The sequence below is a fragment of the Electrona antarctica genome, assembly GCF_951216825.1.
Source record: "Electrona antarctica genome assembly, chromosome: 13".
Taxonomy (NCBI): domain Eukaryota; kingdom Metazoa; phylum Chordata; class Actinopteri; order Myctophiformes; family Myctophidae; genus Electrona; species Electrona antarctica.
The window spans coordinates 21,229,000-21,237,659 of NC_136794.1; positions in this window are offsets into that span (position 1 = coordinate 21,229,000).

Genomic DNA, 8,660 nt, shown 5'->3' on the forward strand with positions numbered 1-8,660 from the left:
TTTCAAGTACCAGACCACACTGTTCCTGTTGCACATCCAAAATCATTATAAAATAAATAAAAGACAATCGTAATGGATGTGATCTGGAGCTTACAGGGAATTGCTGTGGTTGGGATTTAGCTGTCCTTGGGATTTAGAGTGCTATTGGAGTGTGAAGCATGCAACAAAAAGTTGTGAAACAGATGAGCCCCTGAGGTAGACAGCAATAAACTGTGGTCGATTTACTGAAGTGCTGCAGTACTCCTTATTCTTTCTCTTAACAAGCCAAAATGACAGATCGTAATGATGGGATTCAGTCAAACATGATGTAAGATACATCACTTATCTTTAGAGAAGCACACAGTGTACACCTTTCTAAGTTAAGCATTGGAAGAAATGCTGCTATACTTTATATAACTATACGTTATTCTACTTGTACTGAATCAAATGGCCTGACACCAGCTCAAAATACAGTAGGCCACACACACACACAGTAGGCCACACACACACACACACACACACACACACACACACACACACACACACACACACACACACACACACACACACACACACACACACACACACACACCATCTAATGCAAATTTCAGATTTTATTTCAACCTCTTTTTTGTATATCTATAAATTGAAGGAATCTCTGTATGTGTCTGTCTGGGTCTGACCTTCGCATATCAGGAGAACCGTTCATCCATTCAACTTCACACTTGCTGGCCGTATTGCTGAAAACCCAAAGGAATTGCAGTGTTGAGTGTGAAGTTGATCGGATGAGTGGCTCTCAAGAACTGACCTGTTCCAACTGGGCATGCGTTCTGGACAGTGGCACTCCACCATTTCGTTATTAAAGTAGATTTATAATACCTTGTCATTACCAGGGTTATTGCGCTGACAATGCATCAGTTCGATACGCATCGAACGGCGTGTTCTGGTTCCGGTACCCAGCATTTGCCAGGTTATTGCATGGGTGAAATATATAGGCTCTCTCTCTCTCTTTCCCTCCACCATCTTCGTCCCCCTCTCCCTCTTGTGCTGATCGAGCTCTCTCTCTATCTCTATATATCCATATTTGAGCATAATCAATTTGCACTGGCCTCGTCTCCATATAGAGACATGGCAGAAACCAGACAGCCTAACAACACTGATTTGCCCATGTTCATATTTGGGCAGATCAGCACTCTGGCTCATACAGTATACACATAATAACCACATATCCACAACAAAATAGTAGATTTGACTCTTCAGAGCAACTCAGACTACTTTTTTGTACACGGACGACTGTCGCAATAATCACGACAACCGCTTTATCATAAAGTACGCGGACGACTCAGTCATTGTCAGCCTTCTCGACAATGACGAGGTCGGGCATGGCCAGGTCACAGAGGACTTCTTGTCCTGCTGCAATGATGCGCTCCTTGAATTAAACATCTCAAAAACAAAAGAGCTCTCTCTGTATTGACTTCAGACGTGGTCCCCATCCCACCCAGAACACCGATATCTGTGGCCAGCCAGTGGAAATCGTACCCAGTTATAAATACCTGGGCACGAGTATTGACAGCAAACTGAAATTTTATGTAAACACTGACATGCTGTGTAAGAAGGGCCAGCAACGCCTTTTTTGCCTTTACAGTGCCTATGTACATTCTGTTATCTCCTTTTCTATCATCTGTTGGTATGGTAACCTCGCCATTAAAGATACAAATTATCTTAGAAGTATTGTGAAAACTGCCTCCAAAATTACTGGCATTCAGTTGGAGAGCCTGTAATGTAATGTGATGATGACGATGCTGAAACAAGCACTTTATGCCGGCACTTTATATCCTAGCACTTTTTCTGAATGTAGCCTTTTCTTTTTTTTATCTTTGATTCTATACCTGCACTAGATGCGGCCAGACCTCTGTTTATGCTATGGTGTCTCATGTCTGTTGTCCTGTATTGTTTGTATTGTTTGTATGTTTTAAACCACTACTCTTGCTGTAAACCTAATTGCCCTTCTGGGACATTAATAAAGACCTTGAACCTTGAACCTTCATTTGGACCATTTTACCCAATGAGCTTTTAGTCCAGCATGTCCCTCTGACCTATTTGAACCTCTGATTGGTATTGACAATATACTAATAGGGATGCACTGCAGCATGTAGACACTAGACACATGTACATGAAAAAAAATGTTTAACTCCCTTTCATTATGAAAAAGACACAGAAACGCAAATAAATGTGTTGTTGCCACGATGGTACATAAAAAGGCCTTGTCAATGTTTATTTCTTGTCTGGGACACTTGCCAGCTTTACTGCTTTGTAACTGTAAGCAGCAGTGTTCTTGACTGTTGACAGCTACATGTAATAGGCATTACTGCCTGTCAATCATGTCACCCAAGGACTACAGTACAATGCTCTCATAAGCCTTACTGTATATTAGGCTTTGCATTCGTGACCGTGTGCTGATTGTTAATTCAGTTAATTAAATATCTACTGATGCATGAACTTGGACACATCATCAGTGTTGTAAACCTGGGATCATTGGGTGTTTCTGGGTCTTACAACAGACACCCTAGGGTGATCAGCCTTGGTCGGGTCACCTGGAGGAGCTCCTCCAGGTGACCCGACCAAGGCTGATCAGATCCCAGCCTTTGCCCAAGTGGCATCATGCTACAGCCCCCACTGTCTCCTGCAAGACGAAGGCCAGACTCACACCTTCGCAACAGATTGATGTATGGCTGATGCATGAGACTTATTGACTGATGCAAGCTCGCAATTAATTTCCAATGGGAGTCACATGGTTTGACACAACATTTGTGTTGTATGAGGGGGAGGGGGGCAGTCGAAACACAGCCGAAAGCCGTACAACACAAATGTTGTGTCAAACCATGTGACTTCCATTGGAAATGCATTGGGGCAAGATGTAAACACACCCTTTCATACATCTAGCATGCATCAATGTTGTATGCTAGATGTGAAGGTGTGAGTCAGGCCTAAGAGACAGTCAATGGGGAAGATGGCTGTTGAGATGTTGGCGACACTGTTGAGATGTTGGCGACACTGGTGGCACTGTGGAAGTGTCCAGGCCTAGGTCCTCCTTCATCTGACCAGAAGTCACCACCCCCGGTCGCCGTCTCTCCGGCCGCTCTCTCTCTCTCCAGATGTCACCACCCTCTCTGTGCCAAAGTGGCATGCTACAGCCCCCACTGTCTCCTGCAACACTAAGAGACAGTCAATGGGGAAGATGGCTGTTGAGATGTTGGCGACACTAAGAGGCTCCTGACGCTGTGGGAGTGTCCAGGCCTGGCTCCTAAGTCTGACCAGAAGTGCCGAATCCTTCTGTGCATTGCGATTGAGTATGTTGCTGTGACCTATGCCAGGACAATGTGTGCGTGCGTGCGTGCGTGCGTGCGTGAGTGTGAGAGAGAGAGAGAGAGAGGGAAAGAGAGAGAGAGAGAGGGGGGGGGAGAGCGAGAGACAGCGAGAGAGACAGAGAGAGAAAGAGAGAGAGCGAGAGTGAGAGACAGAGAGAGAGAGAAAGAGAGACAGAATGTTGGATATGCTGAATGTCAGCCGGTCATTCTTCTATAGACAGTGTTTAGGTTGTCACTCAGAATGAGAGGAAGAAAGAATGTGCTGTCACAGAGGCTGTGAGACAAATGGACACCATCACGTAACATGGAAAATGATGGAATGTGTCAACATTTTTGTGTGGACATCATGAATGGACACCATCACGTAACATATTTTCAATATTCTGGTGCTCTTACCATCTCAGACATATTTAAATCAGTTAAAAGACACTTCTTTATAAAAATCTTGTCTGAGTATGTCTCAAGACAAAAAGCAGCATGACACCTCGGTTGTGTTGTCCATTTTGTTTTGGCCATCGTGTTAAAAGGGAGGAGAAGAACAATGGAAATGGAAATTAGAGCTCTTTGGTGGGCAGGTGTTTCTGTACTATCAATAACACTCGCCATCTTGATGTAGAGGCAAAACAAACACTAACACACAAACACGTCGAAAATGCTTTTATGTGAATATACTTAAAAACACACCTCTGTGAAGTGAGGGGTGCTAATATATTAAAGTCTAACTCATGTTGATTAGGTGATGTAATGGTGATGTAAAACAAACTGTGCCAACACAAACATTAAATTCCATTAACAATAAAGAGACAATATGACCTAATGAGGGACAATATTATGTAAATGTTCCATTCATTGTCAATGGTGTTTTTAAAACAAACATTTAACTGAAAACAAACATTAAACCTGTATATAGGAGGGGACCTCAAAAAACAATTAGCAGGACCTCACAACCGATAGTCTATTCTTCCTCATCCATACACGACCTACAGTTCTATATTTACTTGGTGTTTTAATGTACATGCACAGAAACATGATAAGTGTCTTGGCAGGAATGGATGCATGCATTATCCATTTAAAAGCTAAAGCCCAGCTGGTGGTCGACAGCCACGACACTGGCTGCAGTGGCTGTTATGTATACTGTAATGTGAAGGAAAGGAAGCCAGCACTTGAGCAGAGAATTAATGCAGGAGGATAGCGACCTTTGAACAGGGTCTTTATGCTCCATGTCCACTTTAAAATTCTGAAATAATATCCTCTACATACTCACGACCGAGTACAGAACATCAATAATGCTTGGTGGTTATAAAAAATACCCTGGCTTGTAGAACATGCATTGCCGTCTAGCTGTCTAATGGCAGTTGTCTTTAAAGTATTGTGAAAATGTAATGAAACTGTGCCATGGTGGTTTTCAAACAAATGCAGACAGTTTGCAGCGAGCTCAAGCACATTTATTAGTACTGCCTCTACAGTGCGTGTGGCTGGATGTTTCAAGATAAGTATGTAGCCTCTCTAAGGAGTTTCTGAGTTGATTCAAAATGTCACGGATGCATTAAGAGATAATATTGCCTAAAGACCGATGTGCTGTATAATGCCTCACAACGCACAGAACTGCCTTTGCCTTTCTCCTCAGCATTCTTCTCAAAGCATATTTTTTCAGTTCATCTTAATTAATCAATAGCACTCTAAATGCCAACACAAATGTTTTGCATTAGAAAACCCCAAACCACTTTCACAGCTTCTCATTAATACAGCAATGTGTTTTAATGAGGCATATTGGTGTCCTTGCTTTGAATATCAAAACAAAATACCAATGTAATGATTAGTGCAGCTCATTTTCATTCTGCATGTGAAGCATTTGAAATTAATTAAACTTATCTGTATTTTCTTTGATGAAACACAAATTGCTAAAATTGATGCATATGCTGCCACAGAATTGAGCTTCCTGCTGAACATCGCTGGTTAATTAAAACATGAGTTCTTCACTGCATGAGAGTGCACCATTACACCCACTAATAGTCACACAGAATTTATTTTCAGGAGCTGGATGGATGTTTAAGTCACAGGATTTTCTCTGTCTATCTTGATGAAATTTATAGCCAACATATTACACTGTAATCTCTGGATCAGCCATGTCCTTTAGCTACTCTCACTACATTACTGTGAGGAGATTAACGTGACTGCCTTTTAAAAATACTATCTGATGCTGATCCTATCTCAAGGGAACAGCAGAGAACTTTTTTACCCAAAGGAAAAGCTAAATATACAGAGATCAATAATCGCATTGACTTCCATGCAGAATGTAGTAGTTTCTGTTTCATAGACCTACCCTTTTCCTCAGAACAATGTGTACATGAATGAGCAGTCAATCAGCTATTAAATTGCTCATTTTCTGTTTATAATACCCCAATCGACTGTCAGTCAGACGATGAAGCCCAATTTATACTTCCGTGACGTGTTGTGAGTTTGTAGATTGGATATTTTCGGTTTGAATGTGTGGCAGTGTGGCATTACATTTGATAGTTTAAAAAGCAGGTGGCTAGCGCACATCCAGTTCCTGGCTGGTGCTGGACTAAGGTAAGTACAGTGAAGAAGAGAGTTCTTTTATTGAAACACCATAATAATAGACACAACGTTTCGACCGCAGGCGGCCTTCATCAGGTGATGGATGTGATCAAATTACATTTGATAGTCACTTCCAACTCAGATACATTCCCATTCCCATTTTATGCATATTTGATATCTTCTGCTATTTGATATGTTTTATATTTGCACTTAACACACTCTTTACATTATTTATATTGATGTAGTTTTGTTATTTGATACTTTTTATCTCCACCATGCCAGACAGCCGAAGCCCGGAGATTATGTTTCCGCCCCTGTCAGTCAGTCTCTGTGTAGTCTCTCGAGACTGTTGACAAACGTCAAACGGCTTCTCTGGCTGCAACTTCCGTCAAGTCTTAAAAACTTGTTACTGGCTGACTTCATAAGCTAAGCGGTTGTTTCACCCCGCTCTAAAGATGTTACTTTCCACAAGTTTATCATCTGTAGCTCTTCAGAAATACCTTTACTTTTTGGATACGATACTGCGAAAAGGGTTTCCGCCTCTGCTTTTAATACGGAACCCCTTCTCTGAGCTAACAGCGGAGGGTGACGTTCCAAATGGGTCCAATTTTCCCTGTATTGATTGCATGTATCATGACGCAACTCCAGCCTCTTTGTGCCAGACTAGATTTTCCATCCATGATTGCCTTCCAAATTTTGCATGGCCCTGTGTAGCCAACCCGCCCTGGTGGAGAGCTGTGCTCGAATTGGAGCACACTTTTCTAGTTACTCTTGGTTTTCTTTTACTATGTAACTGCAAATTTGGTACACAAACAAATATCAGTCATTATTTTATGCCTGAAGTTAAACTGTGATGTTATATGACAATTAACTTAAGTTAAAGCTAGTTGAGTTATAGCAGTATACATAGTCTAGGTCTAGGAGACTAAAGTATATGCAAATGTATGTGGTTTTGTTTTTACATGAAGCAAATAATGAGAAGGAAAACTGATTCAATGTTAAAACTATCTTTAGGCCCGTTGACAAACTTGACATATGTTTGTGAAAACTGGCATAGTTGTTTTGGAAGACTGCTGAGATCAGGTGGGGAGACTACATCAGGTGTGGAATGGGACTGATTCCTGTGGGAGTCGCTTTGGGGGGGGCTTCTGTAACATGGGGAAGGCAGTAGACAAATCAGTGTCACTGAGTCTGAGTCCCACAGTACATCCAAAAAACAATGCTCATCCACATGAACTGTCTGACATCTGTTATGTAAGCAAAGAAAGAACATCAGCAACATCACCACTCTGCAACATAGTGGAATGCTTATGCACATCTGGGAATACAAATCTTACATGCAAGACTGACCTGTAGCACCAGAGAGAACATTTTGTTATATTGGCTTGCATGTCTACCGTATTCACATATGTTGGTGCATACTAGTCTGACTTCCACATAAGATAATACATTTTCTTGCTACTATCATACCCAACGACAAGGCCAGAGTTTCAAACTTAATGGTAAATGGTGCATTTATAGCGCTTTACATAGATTGTGCATTACATTCACCCATTCACACACACACATTCATACACCGATGGCGGAGGAAACCATGCAATGGTAAAAGGTTAAGTTCCCACTTCCCAGTTCTTCTCAATGGCTTTAGAGAAATACAGTCTTCCAAAATTAGAAAGTCGGAAAGCGTCTGTTCTGTTGTAGATGGTGCCGTGCAGATGCTGTATTGTCAGGTTGGGACTTGTTGGATAGCAACGAAAGCCGACCGAGACAGCCGCAGGGTGGTGAAGAGCTTTCTTCAACAGCAGTTGCCGTTCCCCTTCTAGTAGGGAGGCTCAAAGCCCTATAGTATAACTATTAGTAAGTAGTATTAGGCACCTGCAAGGCGGAGAATTCTCATTTTCTAATACAGCCTCGAAACCAATTCTGCCAGCCAACTCGCTAGCCTGCTGGTCTAATCATTGGATTCCGAATGCACACCTCCTGCATATCTCTCCCCTTCTCTCTCTCCCTCTTTCCTGTCAGTCTTCATAGTAACCTCGTGTCACCAGATCAGACTATACACTTCGGAGGTGGGTGCGGGGGCCAGAGGAACGGGGAGGTGGATGGGTGTGGGGGAGCGCAGCAGCAACTTGAAAGTTGATATCAATCAACATGAAATGATCACCCTGTCCTTGACCGAGTAGTTTCTTCTGAAACCCGATCCGTTATGAGTCCTCTGCACATGCATGATGCTTTCGGATTAGGTCATTTATGCACTGATCCATGCCACACTGCTCAGGTGTGCTTCAAGGGCACAGGGTACAGCTCCCCTTGTAGCCGACAATCCCCATCGTAGGAAACCTATAAGAAAGCCTCCAAATGATCAGCCCGCCCAATGCGTCCTCTGCACCGACCTCGACTATGATTTTGTGAAAATAAACTGGAAATCCTTGAAGTGAACATCCGGGGATTACACACCAATATTGGGGACCTATCCAACCTCTACTCTGAGAAGTAGCCTTCAGTTGTCATCTTAGTAGAGACTTCTGACTCCACAATTCCAGATGGGGCAGATGAGATAGAGATTCCTGGCTACTCAATCAGGTGTCGCAGAGATCGCACTGGAGCGACCAGTGGCGGTATAGCAGTCTACTGTCTTTAAGGTGTCTACTCTCCATCTACCATAATCCATCCAAAGACCCTGAAGACTCATGTGATTCACTGTTGCACTGAAGACCAGGACACTGCTGATAGGTGCTGTTTACCGGCCCCCCC